This window comes from Rattus rattus, chromosome 1 (genome assembly GCF_011064425.1).
Source record: "Rattus rattus isolate New Zealand chromosome 1, Rrattus_CSIRO_v1, whole genome shotgun sequence".
NCBI lineage: Eukaryota > Metazoa > Chordata > Mammalia > Rodentia > Muridae > Rattus > Rattus rattus.
Window position 1 is genome coordinate 226,385,438 of NC_046154.1, and position 19,949 is coordinate 226,405,386.

Consider the following 19,949-nt stretch of genomic DNA (forward strand, 5'->3'; position numbering starts at 1 on the left):
AAAAAACGGGCCTCAACAGGTACAGAAAGATAGAAATAATCCCATGCGTGCTATCGGACCACCACGGCCTAAAGCTGGTCTTCAATAACAATAAGGGAAGAATGCCCACATACACGTGGAAATTGAACAATGCTCTACTTAATGATAACCTGGTCAAGGAAGAAATAAAGAAAGAAATTAAAAACTTTTTAGAATTTAATGAAAATGAAGGTACAACATACCCAAACTTATGGGACACGATGAAAGCTGTGCTAAGAGGAAAACTCATAGCGCTGAGTGCCTGCAGAAAGAAACAGGAAAGAGCATATGTCAGCAGCTTGACAGCACACCTAAAAGCTCTAGAACAAAAAGAAGCAAATACACCCAGGAGGAGTAGAAGGCAGGAAATAATCAAACTCAGAGCTGAAATCAACCAAGTAGAAACAAAAAGGACCATAGAAAGAATCAACAGAACCAAAAGTTGGTTCTTTGAGAAAATCAACAAGATAGATAAACCCTTAGCCAGACTAACGAGAGGACACAGAGTGTGTCCAAATTAACAAAATCAGAAATGAAAAGGGAGACATAACTACAGATTCAGAGGAAATTCAAAAATCATCAGATCTTACTATAAAAGCCTATATTCAACAAAACTTGAAAATCTGCAGGAAATGGACAATTTCCTAGACAGATACCAGGTAAATCAAGTTAAATCAGGAACAGATAAACCAGTTAAACAACCCCATAACTCCTAAGGAAATAGAAGCAGTCATTAAAGGTCTCCCAACCAAAAAGAGCCCAGGTCCAGATGGGTTTAGTGCAGAATTCTATCAGACCTTCATAGAAGACCTCGTACCAATATTATCCAAACTATTCCACAAAATTGAAACAGATGGAGCACTACCGAACTCCTTCTATGAAGCCACAATTACTCTTATACCTAAACCACACAAAGACCCAACAAAGAAAGAGAACTTCAGACCAATTTCCCTTATGAACATCGACGCCAAAATACTCAACAAAATTCTGGCAAACCGAATCCAAGAGCACATCAAAACAATCATCCACCATGATCAAGTAGGCTTCATCCCAGGCATGCAGGGATGGTTTAATATACGGAAAACCATCAACGTGATCCATTATATAAACAAACTGAAAGAACAAAACCACATGATCATTTCATTAGATGCTGAGAAAGCATTTGACAAAATTCAACACCCCTTCATGATAAAAGTCCTGGAAAGAATAGGAATCCAAGGCCCATACCTAAACATAGTAAAAGCCATATACAGCAAACCAGTGGCTAACATTAAACTAAATGGAGAGAAACTTGAAGCAATCCCACTAAAATCAGGGACTAGACAAGGCTGCCCACTCTCTCCCTACTTATTCAATATAGTTCTTGAAGTTCTAGCCAGAGCAATCAGACAACAAAAGGAGGTCAAGGGGATACAGATCGGAAAAGAAGAAGTCAAAATATCACTATTTGCAGATGATATGATAGTATATTTAAGTGATCCCAAAAGTTCCACCAGAGAACTACTAAAGCTGATAAACAACTTCAGCAAAGTGGCTGGGTACAAAATTAACTCAAATAAATCAGTAGCCTTCCTCTACACAAAAGAGAAACAAGCCAAGAAAGAAATTAGGGAAACGACACCCTTCATAATAGACCCAAATAATATAAAGTACCTCGGTGTGACTTTAACCAAGCAAGTAAAAGATTTGTACAACAAGAACTTCAAGACTCTGAAGAAAGAAATTGAAGAAGACCTCAGAAGATGGAAAGATCTCCCATGCTCATGGATTGGCAGGATTAATATAGTAAAAATGGCCATTTTACCAAAAGCGATCTACAGATTCAATGCAATCCCCATCAAAATACCAATCCAATTCTTCAAAGAGTTAGACAGAACAATTTGCAAATTCATCTGGAATAACAAAAACCCAGGATAGCTAAAACTATCCTCAACAATAAAAAAGGACTTCAGGGGGGAATCGCTATCCCTGAACTCAAGCAGTATTACAGAGCAATAGTGATAAAAACTGCATGGTATTGGTACAGAGACAGACAGATAGACCAATGGAATAGAATTGAAGACCCAGAAATGAACCCACACACCTATGGTCACTTGATTTTTGACAAAGGAGCCAAATCCATCCAATGGAAAAAGATAGCATTTTCAGCAAATGGTGCTGGTTCAACTGGAGGTCAACATGTAGAAGAATGCAAATCGATCCATGCTTATCACCCTGTACAAAGCTTAAGTCCAAGTGGATCAAGGACCTCCACATCAAACCAGACACACTCAAACTAATAGAAGAAAAACTAGGGAAGCATCTGGAACACATGGGCACTGGAAAAAATTTCCTGAACAAAACACCAATGGCTTATGCTCTAAGATCAAGAATCAACAAATGGGATCTCATAAAACTACAAAGCTTCTGTAAGGCAAAGGACACTGTGGTTAGGACAAAACGGCAACCAACAGATTGGGAAAAGATCTTTACCAATCCTACAACAGATAGAGGCCTTATATCCAAAATATACAAAGAACTGAAGAAGTTAGACCGCAGGGAGACAAATAACCCTATTAAAAAATGAGGTTCAGAGCTAAACAAAGAATTCACAGCTGAGGAATGCCGAATGGCTGAGAAACACCTAAAGAAATGTTCAACATCTTTAGTCATCAGGGAAATGCAAATCAAAACAACCCTGAGATTTCACCTCACACCAGTGAGAATGGCTAAGATCAAAAACTCAGGTGACAGCAAATGCTGGCGAGGATGGAGAAAGAGGAACACTCCTCCATTGTTGGTGGGATTGCAGACTGGTACAACCATTCTGGAAATCAGTCTGGAGGTTCCTCAGAAAATTGGACATTGAACTGCCTGAGGATCCAGCTATACCTCTCTTGGGCATATACCCAAAAGATGCCCCAACATATAAAAAAAAGACACGTGCTCCACTATGTTCATCGCAGCCTTATTTATAATAGCCAGAAGCTGGAAAGAACCCAGATGCCCTTCAACAGAGGAATGGATACAGAAAATGTGGTACATCTACACAATGGAATATTACTCAGCTATCAAAAACAATGACTTTATGAAATTGGGAGGCAAATGGTTGAACTGGAAAATATCATCCTGAGTGAGCTAACCCAATCACAGAAAGACATACATGGTATGCACTCACTGATAAGTGGCTATTAGCCCAAATGCTTGAATTACCCTAGATGCCTAGAACAAATGAAACTCAAGACGGATGATCAAAATGTGAATGCTTCACTCCTTCTTTAAAAGGGGAACAAGAATACCCTTGGCAGGGAAGAGAGAGGCAAAGATTAAAACAGAGACTGAAGGAACACCCATTCAGAGCCTGCCCCACATGTGGCCCATACATATACAGCCACCCAATTAGACAAGATGGATGAAGCAAAGAAGTGCAGACCGACAGGAGCCGGATGTAGATCGATCCTGAGAGACACAGCCAGAATACAGCAAATACAGAGGCGAATGCCAGCAGCAAACCACTGAACTGAGAACAGGACCCCCATTGAAGGAATCAGAGAAAGAACTGGAAGAGCTTGAAGGGGCTTGAGACCCCATATGTACAACAATGCCAAGCAACCAGAGCTTCCAGGGACTAAGCCACTACCTAAAGACTATACATGGACTCACCCTGGACTCTGACCTCATAGGTAGCAATGAATATCCTAGTAAGAGCACCAGTGGAAGGGGAAGCCCTGGGTCCTGCTAAGACTGAACCCACAGTGAACTTGACTGTCGGGGGGAGGGCGGCAATGGGGGGAGGGTGGGAAGGGGAGGGGATGTTTGCCTGGAAACCGGGAAAGGGAATAACACTCGAAATGTACATAAGAAATACTCAAGTTAATTAAAAAAAAAAAAAAAAAAAAAAAAAAGATCTGAGATCCCAGCTTGCGTTCCTGCTGCGGTGTCCGCCCCCACCATGACAAACTCTCACCCCTCTGAACCTGTAATTCCAAGAAAGCTTTTCTTGTACAAGTTGCCTTGCTGTTTCCTCACAGCAGTAAACAGTGCGGCTTTCCTTGATTGTCCTTGTAAGAAGGATTACTAAGTGCGTCTTTGGTTCGTGTGTGTGTGTGTGTGTGTGGGTGTGCGTGCGTGTGTGTTAAATTATCTTCAGACCTGCTTCAAATGTCAACTCCCCATGCAGCTTCCTCTAAGCTCCTGAGAAGAATTTTTAAAAAGATATTTGTAAGGAAATACATTTATTTACTTATCTACAGTATCTTGCCAAACCAAGTGAGAGGGATGCTGCATGTTCTATAATCAAAGGGCCGTGTGTGTGTCTTATCACAACCCTAATCTCTGTGTAATAAAATTCACGCTTTACCTTTCCCAAGTGTATCACAAACTTCAAGAGGGGAGACTGGATCTCACTCATTGATAACTCCCAATATACGTAGGTGTTCAGAAAATGAATATAAATACACACATCTGAACAGACTCCAAGTGGGCATCAGCCTTCACAATCACCCTGGGAAGGAGGATATTTGTTGTACTGATGAAACTCTCTAAAACTCCCAAGTTTAAAAATATCTTCAGAACAAGTTTCCGAAGCACACACAAGCACAAGAAATATTATTGTACTTACCTCTTCCCTTTCCCCTCTGACCAGTCTATTCTCTAGAAAGTTTCTTATGGCTATATGCAAAACTGACATTCCACCCAGGGATCGTAAGTCGCCACCTGAAGGTACAAATGCTGTCTCGATGGCCTCTGTATATTTTAATCCTATGAAACCACAGTGATTTCCACTCTGCCGTTCAGGCCTCTTCTGTAGCAAGCCGCTTTGATTATGAGATTTGAATTCAAACCACAGTTCTGTCTCTACATTCTTCACTGTGGGCAAAGTGCCTGAGGTCTCTGACCCTTGGTTTTCTCACTGACTCAGGGTAGACTAAGAACGATTGTATTTTCAATCACCACACTGAGTTTTTGTTGTTGTCGTTTATCTTTTCTGAAACAGGAATTTCCAGGGTAGCCCTGGCTGTTCTAGAACTCACTACATAGATCAGGCTGGCTTCAAGCTCAAGAGATCTGCTTGTGTCTGCCTCCCAAATGCTGGGATTAAAAGTGTGGGTCACCATGTCCTTCTATGCTGAACATTTTTAAAATTCAGTTTAGTTAACAAAATTTATATTGCTATTTTTGATTGACAAATCATAATTTTAGAGATCTATAGGACACAAGGTGATATTTTTGTAAGTGTTTATAGTACAGAATAACTGAACCAAATTAATTAATATATACGATTTTATACTCAACATTTGAAACCCACTCTGTCATTTTGAAATTATAGTATGTTTTTATTGATGGTAGTCACTCTACTGTGTAGTAAGCCTTAACATCTATTCTTCCTGTTGGCTGAAATTCTGTATCCTTTGATCAATACCACCATCCTCAACACACCCCTCCAGCCTCTGGGAACCATCTAATTATGAGGTTAGTTTGTCCAGAGTCCATATGTAAGATTACATGATAGTTACTATTCTATGTCTGGTTGATTTCAGTTAGCATGATGTCATCCAGACCTATCCATGTTGTCAGACAAATGGCAGGACCACCATCTGAGGCATACATACACACATACACACACACACTCACTCACACACACACACACACACTACATACACACATATAACATACTTAATATAGTATTAACATATGATATATATTACTTCACACATAAATATTTTATATCATCTTTGAATACATCTGTTCATTCAGGGTTGGGCATTTAAATTTGTTCTGCATCTTGGTTTTTGTTTTGTTGTTGTTGAGATTTTTTTCATTTGTTTATTTTTTCCCATTTTTGGTTTTCTGAGACAGGGTTACTCTGTATTGCTGTCATGGAACTGGCTCTGTAAAGCAGACTGGCCTCGAACTCACTATGTAGACTAGGATGATCTTGAACTCACAGAGATCCTCCTGCCTCTGCCTCCCAAGAGCTGGGATTAAAGGGTGCACCACTACTGCCTGGCTTGTTGTTTTGTTTTAACAACACTACAATAAACATGGCAGGGCCAACAACAGTCAGCAGAATATACTGATTTTAGATCCTTTAGCTATACCCAGAACTGGGGACAGTTGCTCATGTATTATTCCTGTTTGTGGCTTTTAAAGAGCCTTCCACACAACTGCAAAACAGCTGCCTTCCCTTTCTCTACATTTTAATCGACACTTAGAATCCATGGTTTTTACATCCCATCCATCTATCATCTATTCATCTATCTATTAATCATCTATCACCTATCTATCAATCATCTATCTATCAATCATCTATCACCTCTCTATCATCTATCTATCTACCTTGATGTATCATCTACCTATCATCCATTTATCATCTATCTGTCTATCTATCTATCTATCTATCTATCTATCTATCTATCTATCTATCTGGCTATCTGTCATTTACCATCTATCTATCTGTAGGAGATGTAGTATGACATTTTTTTCCCTGAGGAAATACAATACCTCTGTCTACGCATCCCAGACATGGAGTCCACAACAGGCCAAAGTATGGATGCCACCTTAAGTGTTGGTATTGGCTTTGGACCGCCAAGACCAAGTACTCAGCACAAAGATTTATTTTCCACAGATGGACAAAGGGCAGGGAATAAGAGACAAGGACAGGAGGTGGAGAACAAGGGAGAAGAGGAAGGGAATGAGGGAGGGGGGCAGGGTTATTTGTCCTGGAGGGGGACAAAGGACAGCCTATGAATAGAATAAGACAGACGTGACACTAGAAAAATGGCAGTTTATAAAGGTAAAAGGGGAAGGCCCATGTTAAGATGAGGTGTTTAATTTAATTGGGCATGTTAAAGGGGGAATTTGATTGCTGGACTTCCAATACTTTGATAGCTGGACTTTGGTAGTCAGCCTCACGGAGAGGAAGTGGCCAAATAAGGGAATGAACCATGGTGGCTAGCTTTAGAAATGTGATCTAAGAGGTTTTGTAAGACAGAGGGAAATCGGAAAGAAGGGCAAGGTCTGCTAGAGCCATGTTTGCCATCGGGTTAACTAGAGTCCCTCCATCACCAATTTGGCAAACCAATGAGTGTTTTTGAGTTATTTACAGGAATGTAGGTGAAAGGTGACTTACAGCAGTAGAAATGACTCAAAGACAGTTTCGTCACTGAAGCCTACCAGCATGGGTGACAGCTCACAAAAAACAGAGCACACTGTTCAGCCTGCAGGCAGCTCAACAGACTGAAGAGTCCCCTTTCCAAGTGACTCAGTCTGTCTAAACCTCTTGCAGACAGCTTAGCTGGTTTCAGAGTCTTCTTTGTAGCCTACCTTGTCTTAGAATTTTCTTTGCAGATTAACTATATTGTTTCCTCCAAGAGGGAGGTAGCCTAATGAAATCTGGTCAGTTTCGGGGACTTCCTGAAACTCTTTAGAGGCGTTACCCTCTGGTTTAAGGATCTTTGCTGCAGGATGAAATGTTTCAACCTAGAAGGAAACTGTTACACAACAAGCATACATTTCCTTCCATCATTTGAGGTCTGGAGAGTGAACTCAGGTCCTCAGGGTAGGAAGCAGTCACCTTTACTAGCACATGGTGGGCCCGGCATTCATCTTTTTTTTTTCTTTTTTTTTTGGTTCTTTTTTTTGGAGCTGGGGACCGAACCCAGGGCCTTGCGCTTCCTAGGCAAGCGCTCTACCACTGAGCTAAAGCCCCAACCCCAGCATTCATCTTTTAAATAAAAGCCACTCTAACCATTGTGGGGCGACATCTTATGGTTGTCTTCATTTGCATTTACCTAATGATTAGTGATGTACCAGTTGACCATCTGAATACATGTCATTTGACAACTTTTGTCCATTCATACATTTTTGTTTCTTATATGCATATCTTGATACATATGCGTCATGGATATACCTAGTACCCAATGAGGCCAGAAGAGGGCTTCAGATCCTCTGTAACTGGAATTAGTTAAGGTTGTGAGTCACCATGTGGGAGTTGGGAATAGAAACTAGATCCTCTGGAAGAGCACCTAGTGCTCTTAACTACTGAGCCACCTCTCCTGCTTACTTTCTGCATTTTTTTTTTAAATCCTAGGTTTATTACAAAGGTAAACACTGATCCTTGAGACTGGCTTATCGGTAGGATTTCTGGTACCGGGCACAGGAACCGGGACCGTCAAACTTTTTGGATTTGCAGCGACGGGGGTCAGCTACAAGCAGGGTCCGATTGTACTGGATGAGGACATCTTTGATCTCCTTCTTAGAGGCTTCATCCACATATTTTTGGTAATAAGCCACCAGAGCTTTTGAGATGGACTGCGGATAGCATAAATGTGGTTCACATGACCACCACCCTTCACACGGACCCGGATATCCACACCAGCAAATCTCTCCTTGCCCAGAAGCAAAACAGGCTCCAGTAACTTGTACTGCAGTGTACGTGGCTTGATCATCTCCAGGGGATGTCCAGTCACCTTGATGAGCTCATTTCCTCGTTTGCTGTGGGCCACAGCTGTGGCTGTCTTCTTGCGTCTGAAGACTTGCACGGATTACAGCGGACCCTTGGACGGCATAGCTACGAGTACGAACACGAGCTCCTCACCGCGCGGCGCCGCCACCCTACTTATTGCATTTTTAATTGAATCATTTGTTTCCTTACTGTTGAGTTGAGATTTTTAACTATGTCAGATTATGATTTGTCCAAATTTCTCCCCACTCTTCAAGCTGAATTGTTCCTTTGGTCTGTAGAAGTGTTTCTGTTTGGCCTTCCTCCAGTCTACACTTGCTATTGTTGCTTGTGTCTTTATGATTATATCCAATATTCTTGCCCAAGTCAGGGAACTAAATAGTTCATGTGTACTAACTCAATGAACGCTGTTTAATATGGTTTTAAAGCATAGCTTATACATTCATTCCTGATCACTTTCTTTTTTTTTTTTTTTTTTTTTTTTTTTTTTTTTTTTTTTGAGGGGGGGGTCGAGACCAGGGCCGTGTTGTTTCTTGGGAAGTGCTTCACCACTGAGGTAAAACCCCAACCCCTCCTGATCACTTTCAACTCCAAAAAGCTCTTGCTTCTTCGGGCACTCTCTTCACACAGGGCAGTGTCTACTTTTCTTTCCATCACCAAGTGACTCATTCTCCTTGTATCTACTACGGCCTGAATTGTGCCTTCTGCAAATTCACATGCTGAGGGCCCTAAACCCCGTGCCTCAGAGTGTGGCTGTATTTGGATACGGGGTCTCTAGCAGTTGATGAAGTTAACACATGGTCCTTAGGGAAAAACAGTGCAAATCTGACGTGATTGGTGCCCTTCTGAAAGAAAACTGGAGCAGAGGCACAGGGAAGGAAGACGCAGTGGAGACCAGGGGAGGTGGAGGCCCTGTGCAAGCCAAGGGAAGAGGCATTAGAAGTAGCCAGTGTTATTTACATCCTGATGTCAAATGTTTAACACTTGGAGCTGTGAGAAAATTACGTCTATTATTTAAGCCACGTAGTCTCTTGTATCTGGTGTAGCAGCTGTAGCAAACCAAGGCAAACCCTCGTTGTTAAAACTCTAAGGGCAGTGAATATATGGCCAAGTTGATGATTAAGTCCTCTGCTAAACGAAGCTCTTTGAGTAAATCACAATATCACCAACAATAGGATGTGCTGTTTTAAACAAATACACCTCCCCACCCCCAGGGCCAATTAACTTTGTCCAGGGCACATGAGAGTCAGGAGACAAGGGATACATGCTAACCACAATGACAATGTATATTTAGGTACCCATCCTTGCCAAAATGGTAAGGACTCAGAACACCTTCCACTGCTAGGAAACCGGAAACTTAGGAAGCCTACTAAGGACCTGTGTTTAAGATTTCTTTCTATGGACCAAGGCAGAGCTAGTAAAATGCACAAGCATGTATATGTCAAGAAATAGGCAACTTCTATCACTTGCATGCTGCTATATTCCAGCTTTCATCACTATACCTGGCACCTGCTAAGAACTTAAGTAATATGTTAAATCCATTTAATATGGACAGCAAAATCCACCAGAGATATATACCCACCCTTAGTGGGTATAATACCAAACAGAAGAAACCTTGGTCAAGTCTTCCAATGGATGATGGGTCAAAAGATCAATACGCGGAGAAATATACTCAGAAATCTGCCCTGAGCAGACTCTTCTCAATTCATCTTAAATGTATTCAAGAGAATGGTGACAGGGCGATTCGTAGGGGAGGCTGGAGCTCCCCCTAGGGGCAGAGATGAGGTATCTGTAAAAATGCTGTGCTGCCTCAGAGAGGAAATTTCTTATATTTGACGGAGATAAAACCTGACATTATGTGGCAGCATTGTTGAAACAACCTCAGCGAATAAAAGATTTAATGATAAATCTTTGGTTACAAATCCATCCAAAAATCTATCTATTAAATATCAAGATGTAAGATACAAGGTATTTGAATATTAAAGTTGAAATTTATTAATTTTGGGTTTTTTTTTTTTGAGACAAGGTTTGTTTTTCTGTGTAGCCTTGACTGTCTGTCCTGGAACTCACTCTGTAGATCAGGCTGACTTTGAACTCAGAGATCAGCCTGGCTCTGCTTCCCAAGTGCTGGAATTAAAGCGTGTGCCTCCACCACCCGGCTTGAAATTTATTAAATTCTTTAACATCTATTTATTTCATTAATGGGGCCTTGGAGAGAACGTGGGATTGCAGGCAAGGTGTGGGTATGGAGATTATCGGACAGCTTCCACCAAGAAATCCTGGAGTTTGAACTCAAATTATCAGACTTGGTAGCAAGCACCTTTACTATGGAACCACAAAATGGAAATTATGTTTCTAAAAATGAGTCTTTGTTATACACTGTGTAATTGGACTCATTTTAATATTACATAGTTCACTATTATTACATTTTTATGAGATATTATAATTCGATTGAATTTCAAACAACATCTAGTTCTGCCTCCCAAAATTTCTAAACCGTGTAAATAGTTCCAATAGTCAGGAGCAGGGGCAGACTTTTGCTTTTATTGTTTAATTTTTATTGTACACATGTTAATGGAGGTTGAAATTTGTATAAAAAAACATTTTTATTAATTCTTGGTGACTTTTATACAATGTACTTTGACCATACTCACCCCCCACTCCTACCCTTAGCTCCTCCTAGATTCACCTCTAACTCCCTCAACTCTGTTTTCCTTAAAAAAAAAAAAAAAAAAAAAAAAAAAAGCCTGTCTATTTAATTCATACTCCTGGTATGAGGCTATCCACTGGAGCATGGTTGACCTACCAGGAGCCACACCATTTGTGGTGGTTTGAATAGAAATGGCCCTCATAGACTCCTGTGTTTAAATGCTTAACCCATAGGGAGTGGCGCTATTAGGAGGTGTGGCCTTGTTTTCTGGGCAGAGTGGAACACACCTTTAATCTCAGAACTTGGGGTGCAGAGCTAGAGTTCTAGGCTAGCCTGGTCTACATAGAGACTTCAGTCTATCCGTACTGAGACTCTGTCTAAAATAAAATTTAAAATACTTCTTTAAAGGTTAACCACCATTGTCGCCATCATCTAAGAGAGTATCAGCCACCTTATTGGCCAAAGTTTACTGCAGACAGGAGCCCAGCCCCTTGCACTCAGCCTGCTACTAAGAGCTCTAGCTCAGCCCTGAGCAGCACTGGAGAATATCTAAAGAATCTAAGTTACTGGCAAAAGGAGAAAGCAGCAGTGGCCTGGCTTCGGCTGAGGTCCAAAGAGGGATAAGGTCCTTTAGTATTGTTAAAGTTAAAAGGATTTATGTAAGGGCTGGGGATTTAGCTCAGCGGTAGAGCGCTTACCTAGGAAGCGCAAGGCCCTGGTTGGTCCCCAGCTCCGTAAAAAAAAAAGAACCAAAAAAAAAAAAAAAAAAAAAAAAAAAAGGATTTATGTATGGCCTTTAGTATAGCTCAGAGTGACTCTAAGGTGGGACACTGCTTTAGGATGCCTGGCCACCCTTCTTCCAGCCTAGCCACTAGCTAGGTTTACACACACACACACACACACACACACACACACACAGACTTTTGCTTATCACCATTGCATTTTAAACTGCACTGAAAGTGAAGTCCTTGCTCCCTATAGTCGTCCTATGACTTATAAGAGCAAGTGACAGAAGCTAGGATCTCTGTCAGCATTTGTACTAGAGGGACTATTACTATGCACAGCTGGTTAGGCCAAGGATGAGCAACCGAGTCCCTCTTCCAAGTATGCAAGATGATGAATACAAAAGCAGGTGTCTTTGGTTTTGCTCAGTGATAGAAACTCAGAGGCTAAAGATGCCATCGGGCTTGGCAGGGGCAAGTAAAGCTGAGGCCCATGGCCAGCTGGAAGTGGGTGAACGAAGTCAATACATAGAGTGAGCACAGTGGGAGTCCTTGAACTTGCAAGGGAAGCTATGGCTGTCTTGCTTTCTTTGCTGCTGGTCATCAGAGCACCCTGTCTTCCAGTGGAACTTTCCCTTTGTTTGTAATACTTTATATGGTTTCCGGCTGTACTATCCAGTAATCCCTAAGACAGAATTGCTTGAACATGACGCAAAGTTCAGAACGTTAAGTAGCTTTCTGGAGTACTGTGGTGGTGCAGCACTAATTTACATATGAGCAAGCATCAGCATCTACTCAGACTTCTGCCCACAAAGCCAGCTCTACCTCTCTATAGTTCAGAAGTCTTTTACAGACGTCCCAAAAGCCAGTTGGCCATCCCCAGCCATCAGTGGTTTTCTTAAGATTCATTAATTTAATTATTTATTTTATATGAGTACACTCTCACCATCTTCAGACAGACAAGAAGAGGGCATCAGATCTCATTACAGATGGTTGTGAGTCACCAAGTGGTTGCTGGGAATTGGACTCGGGACCTCTGAAAGAGAAGTCCGTGCTCTTAACAAGTGAGCCATCTCTCCAGCTCCCTAGCCACCAGTGTTAAACTATCCAGTACAAAGGACATAAATGTCTCTCACAAGTGTGAAGAGGAACATTTAAAGATTCCTACTAATGTAAATTATTCAAGTTCTCACTCAGGAAGCAGAATACTGGGTTTGAAGTAGATTAGATTTTCTAGTAAGAGGAGTTTTTCTCTGGCTTATTGTGATGTAACTTACATAAGTTTATAATAATTTAGGATCTGCTCCCTTTTCATCTGTAAAGATGGAATTTCTTTGGGTAGTCCTAGCTCTCTTAGAACTCACTCTGTAAACCGGGTAGGCCTCAAACTCAGAGGTCTGCCTAACACTTGCCCCCTTTGTGGCAGCATTAAAGTCATGCACCACCACATCCAGCCAAGGATCATGTCTCTTATAATTGTTAAAGTCCTCTCCCCATGAACCTCAGAGTCTGATATTATAGATATTCCTTGATGTGTGACATGATTTTTGTCCTCATAAATATATTACAAGTTGATACTATCCTTAATCAATACAAAAGCTGGGTGTGGCAGACCATGCCTTTAACCCCAGGACTCCGGAAGCAGAGGCAGGGGGAGCTCTGTGAGTTCAAGAGAAGCCTGGTCTACAGAGCTAGTTCCAGGACAATCAAGGTCTGTTATATAGAGAAATCCTGTCTCAAAAACCAAGGGGGGGGAGGAGGGGGGAGGAGGAGGAAGAGGAAGAGGAAGAGGAAGAAGAAGAGGAAGAAGAGGAAGAGGAGGAGGAGGGGGAGGGGGAGGAGGAGGAGGAGGAGGAGGAGGAGAAAGAAAAGGAAAGGAAAAAAGAAGCAAAGAAAATGCAATTACCATACCTAACTCATAGACATCTACAGTTTAGCATACAGTATAGTCTAGGCTGTGAGCCACTCATCCTCACGGCTAGAGTCCAGGAAGAAGCTACAAACCCGCTGCTACCCAACAACTGAGAGTGTGGCACACTATATATGGCCTAAGGAAACTCTCCAGATTCAAAGTACAGTCTCTGCTGGGTGCTTATTGCTCTTACACCATTATGAAGGTTTTTTTTTTTTTTTTAAGAAAGGATAAGGCAAACCATTATAAACAAGGGTCAGGACACATTTGGAAATAAGATCATTCTGTGTATAACTAGTTGAGATGAGGGCATGTTGGATCAAGCTGTGCTCTTGCTCTAAGATGAAGAGTGTCCTCTTAAGAAGAGGAAGGTACAAAGCCAGACTCCCGACGGAAGAATAGCAGAGGACCAGATGGCAGTGTGGCAGAGGCAAGTAAAGGAACCCTGAGGACTAACCACAAAGCTGGGAAGAGGGCAGCATGACCCCATCCACGTCTTGATTTTAGACTTCTAGTCTCCAGAATTGCAACACTCCAGACTTCCCCAGTTCCAAGCCTCCAGCTCTGTTACATTCTTACGGTGACACCACAAAGCTAACCAACTCTCCAGCTGACTGGTGAGCGGGTCCTGGTGGCTCTGCCACCAGGGAGCATCCAGAATCATAGAGCCTCTAGACACTGTCCACGGCCACCAACCAGCAATCCCTTTCTAACCAGCCTCCAGGCATCCATTTTTATCCCAGCTATAGTCTGTTCTGGGCATAAAATAGCTAGTGATGTTTTCAGCAGTCAAGTTAGACTATGTCTCTTGACATTTCAGCCTGCAGTGACTCAGTTTCATTCTGAGTGAAACTCATCCTTGTACTATTTTGTGATGTCCTCCCCATCTGCCCAGAGTCCCTCCCCCTCCCCCATGGATGTTCTCCCTTGTACCCAAAGCCTTCATCCTCCCTCCCACTTCTCTAGTCTGACCACTATAGTCCATTAAACAGACCTTGTGGGCTCTACTTCAGAGCCTTTGTACTAGCTGTTCCCTCTAAGTAGAATATCCTGCCTCTACTTATCAAGAAGTCTTGCTCAGTTACTCCCTTGAAAAGCCCCTATCCTGAGAAGGCCAGGGGCTAAGACAGGCAGACTCCACAGCCAAACTGGTAGCTTAAGGACTAGCCCTAAGTTTCTGTTTCCTAATACTGGACAAGCCCAAAACAAATCAAAATCCAGGAAAAACCACACGTTTCTGGTGGCCAATCAGGAGCTGCCAAAAGCTGCCACATCACCTAGCCTGAGACAAACCTGAGCCAAGAATACTTCATCAGGAATGGTAGGTCCCCCAATTCCCCCAAAGCCTTGACCAATCCCAAAGATACCCATATCCCTGGAAACAGAGCCAACCAATCAAGATAAGCCAGGATAGAGGTCACATGCTTCTCCTTGGAATTCCCCTAATAGGCTTTAAAAATAAGTCTGCAAGTGCACTCAGTAGCTCCATTTTGGTGGATGGAGATCCCTGCATGCTGGTAATTTCTGCAGAATAAAATGCTCTTTGCTTTTGCATACTATTTGAGTCTGGGGCCTTCCATCAGCGATCCTTGGACCCTAACAGTTCTTAGAGAAGCCCACACTGGACACACTGTAATGGCTAGCATTACAATATCTCTCACTCTCTCAAGTACCTTTTTCTTCCTCTGTCCTATTTCTGTTCCTCCACATCATCTCTTTCTACTGTGTTCTTTATTTAATTATGTTCATATTAATCTTCTGGGGCCTTGTCCCACATGAGTTGGGTGTCTTTGTACTTTGGTGTTCCCTGTACACTAGCTGCTCCATTTTCAAAAAACAAAAACAAAGCAAAGCAAAACAAAACAGAAACAAAAACCTGTTGACAACTGAAGACCAAAGGACAACATCACATAAGCCTGGCTTATGTGCTGACCTACTCTGTGCCAATATATGTGCTGACCTATGTGAGCTGTGTAGAATCTGTTCACAGGAGCTGGGGAAAGATAATTTGCATCTCTTTTCAGTACCATCACATGGTAATGTGGAAAAAGCCACCAGGAGAGTATTTACACCACAGGAATGGGAAAACCTTACCAATCAGAGTTTGCTTTCAGGAAAACTAATTACATTTGTTCCGACATCACCATTACTTTTGAGGCTGATTAATACTGATGGTTAACTTGACGAGATCTAAAATCACCCTTGGAAAAAGCCTGTTTTGAAGACTTTTGAAGACTTTTCATGAGTGGATTATTTAAAATGGAAACGCCCACCCTAAGTGTTGGCAGCGCCTTGCACCCAGGCCTGCATATAAGAATGTAGAAGGGAGAAGCCTCCCCTTGCTGCCTGTTTGCCTTCATGTCCTGCTGGTGAGTTCTGCTCTGTTTGCACAAGCTCATCTACTGCGTTGCAGGCACCACCTCTGCTGCTATATTTGCCATCATTAGAACCCAGCCCCTTTGGTCCTCTAATGCCGACTTCAGACCAGTGACTCTCAGAAGCCCTCCATAATAGGGTTTTCAACCTTCCTAACGCTCTGTCCCTCTAATACAGTTCCTCAAGTTGTGGTGACCCCCAACCATAAAATTATTTTATTTGCTACTTTGCAGCTGTAATTTACTAGTATTAGAAACTGTAATGTAAAGACCTTGTTTTCTGATGGTGATGGGCTTAGGCAAACCCTGTAAACAGTCATTTGACCCCCCCCCAAAAAAAAGAAGTCATGATTACAGGTTGAGAACTACTGCTATATGCTATGACAGCTTGTGTTCTCATGTTAACTATGTTACCCCCCCAAAAAACTGTTTTTAATGTACCACATATAGGACTAAAGGAAGACTGTCCCCAGTTGATTTTTGAGTGGTCAATAAAGTTACCGGTGGCCAATGACTGCTCAGGGAATCAGAAACTTTTAGGATTCTCTGGAAGGGGACTGAGGAAGGAGAAAGAATGTGATTCCACCATGACTAGACAGACCACATAAGAAACAGACTGCATGGGGGTTGGGGATTTAGCTCAGTGGTAGAGCACTTACCTAGCAAGCGCAAGGCCCTGGGTTCGGTCCCCGGCTCCAAAAAAAAAAAAAAAGAACCAAAGAAACAGACTGCATAAGAGACAGACCGCATAAGAGACAGACCACACCAGAAAGATACAGAAGGGAGAGACAACTGACATGTAGGTACAGGGGAAAAGAGGCCCCAAGAGGGCTCCTGCCCAGCAGGGTCCAGTCAGCAAAGATAAAATATAGATTTTGTAAGTAATAGCTCAGGAATATTGGAGGGATGTATGTGTTAGTGTTAGCCAGATGGAGATGGGGAGTGGCCCAACCATTGAACTATTTAGGGCATATTAAAAATAAGGCTGAGTGTTTGTGTGTGTGTGTGTGTGTGTGTGTGTGTGTGTGTGTGTGTATCTGTGTGTGTGTGTATCTGTGTGTGTGTGTGTGTGTGTGTGTGTGTGTTTCATTCTTAACTCTAAAACGTTTGGGCAGGTAGCAAGGAGTGAGCACACACCCACTGGGGAGTTTAGATCTAACAAATTACCACATCAGTAGGCCTTCAGCACCAGATGGAGATTGGTGAGGCCTCCAGTTTCAGGAGATGAGCAGCTTCAGTGTCTCAGCGTCTCCCGTGTGAGAGCGCCTTTGCTATATGACCCAGATTGCATTGTCTAATGTAAATGCTATTTTTAAATGTTATGCAATAACTATTAGTTATTAATGTGACCCAGCCAACCCCAATAATTGAGACAGAGTCCTGCGGGTATTTTTTCTTAATCAACTTTAGCATAATTGCTGGGCCAATTACCCCTAATCTATTTTTCTATATGCTAGACTGTTAATTCCTCAGCTGCTCTCCCCAAGTACTTGCCATTTGTTTGAGCTCCCCAGCCCCTTCCCCTGTTATATCTGTTCCATCAGTCTGTCCTCAAGGGGTATTTCACTCAGCCATATCACATATCCTGGTCCATCACACTGAATAGAGACCTCCCGTTCTCTCCTTCCTTCTCCTTCTCCCTCTCCTCATGGTCTCTTGACGTTTTGTTTTTTACTGTCTATTGTAATGCTAAGTGATGACCCCTAAGACCTGGAGTCTGCACAAAGTCCCTGGGACCCTGCCCCCAAGTTAATTCTGATTGATGAATAAAGATGCTAACAGTCAATATAGCTGGGCAGAAGAGACATAGGTGGGATTGAGGTTTTTGGAGCATGGAGGAAGAGGACCATGGGGGGGGGGAGAGGAGGAGGAGGAGGGGAAGGGGGAGAAGGAGGAGGAGAAGGAGAAGGCAGGAGGAAGCCACTATGCAATAAAGGAAGAACATGCAGGAAGGAGAGGAAGAGCCTCCTTGAGCTAAGGGCCAAGAGAATGTGGTCCAGAGAGCTGCCCAATGGGAGTTAAGTGCAGGCCAGATGGACCATAGTAAACAGTAACTTGGTGTTTACTTGGTGTTATCAGTAGGAAACTGGATTCTCACAGCACAGAGGGTAGGCAGCTGCCCGGCAATTATGATGCCTAAGGTATATTTAAAAGCATAAAGGCTGTGTATGTGTTTTATTCGGGACATAAATGGTCTGAAGTGGGGAAGAAGTCCTGGGCTGGGATTTTAAATAAGTTTTACTGCACTTACCTGCTACCTCCAGCCCAAAGCTTCACCTACCTCCATTCTGTCCAATAATTGGCTGTAGCCACATATATTTAACCAATAACTTTATATTGGGAGGGCAAGGTTTACACAACAAAGACTTGTCTACGTGGAAATTAGTTGGTCTGGGGACAACCAGCTTGGGTTATAATTTACCATTTGTGTACACAGCCCCTTTGTAATATATATTTATTCTATCAGTTCTGGTCTTCGTAATGCTGCGACCCTACAATACACTTTCTCATGTTGTGTGACCCCCCAAACAAAAACTATTTTGTTGCTACTTTGCGACTATAATTCTGTTACTCTTATGAGCGGTAATGAAAGTATCTGATATGCAGGCTATCTGATATGTGACCCTATAGGAGTCATGACCCACAAATTGAGAACCCTGGAGAACCCTGACTGATAAACCTACCATTGTGAAAATGTTACAAAACTAAATGTTGACTCTGAAGCCAAACATGTGTCAGAATTCTTTATTTATTTTACTAATATTTAAAAAATAATTTTGCCCTAAGAAGCTAAAAGTGCTACTGAAACTAAGTTCCATGTTCTCACCCACGTTGATGTGATGGTGTTTTTTGGATTATTGTTGCCAGGAAGAAAAGAGACGAATGTTGTTACTATCCAAGGAGGCATTGTGATCAACTACAAATAACTGTGGATTAATTCTTCAATTAAACCTCATTGGTGAAATTATAGCTCAATCATTGAAAGATCCTTTAGCTTAATAGGGTGAATAATTGAGGAGAACCAAGCACCGTGATGAGAAATGCTGAGAGAAAAGGGCTGCCTTTACCCTCAACATGGCTGCAGGCTAGTTACACAGAGCAGCACAGGGAACATTACCTGCTATGAATTAAACGTCTGTAGAAGATTCTTCAATACAGAGAGGCATAAATGACAGAGATTATTTATTTTTTCGATCTCTGTGAGCTTTTGTGATTATAGAAGTAACGTCAAAATCAACAATAGGAGGTTACACACGACACCTTCAATCTAATGCTTATGGTCCTTGGATCCTGCCTTGGGTCCACTTTAAAAGAGGTCAGTGGTCTCCTGGGGACGATGATGAGGAAAGGATCAGCTTAAATATAAGAAGCAGGACCCTTTTCCTATGTCAAACAGTGACAAGGCAGAGGATAGATCCTCATGACCTTGGCTCCTTGTTCCAATGGCAACCAAGAAAATGTGAGTTCTAATTAACCAGGAGATTCCCACAAGCCCCATCAGACGGAGGACTCGGAGTAAGAACAACTGTGTTGCCAGTTGTCTTGTGACCATACCATTTTGCACCTTTTACTGTCATGGTCTAGTTTAGCATTTGCTTAGAGGAAAAAAAATGCAGATTCCAAGCAAGACACAGCAGGAATAGGCCAGCAGGTGGCGCCAAATGCAAGAGTACTTTGGGATTCTAAACTGTTCCTTAATTTTGCTGTAATGTGGCCTCATATTCTGTATCATTTTATACCAATTCCAAACCCTACCTTTTCCAAGAAGTTTGAACATAATGAAGGTCGCTGTGTAATTTTTTTCGTGCTTAATTACTTTCATCCTTCA

At 42.2% G+C, this 19,949-nt stretch overlaps 1 pseudogene; it reads right to left on the minus strand.

The window, feature by feature from the left end:
- Positions 1-8,127: 8,127 nt before the first annotated feature.
- On the minus strand, positions 8,128-8,606 carry LOC116890084 (annotated as a pseudogene).
- Positions 8,607-19,949: the final 11,343 nt, after the last annotated feature.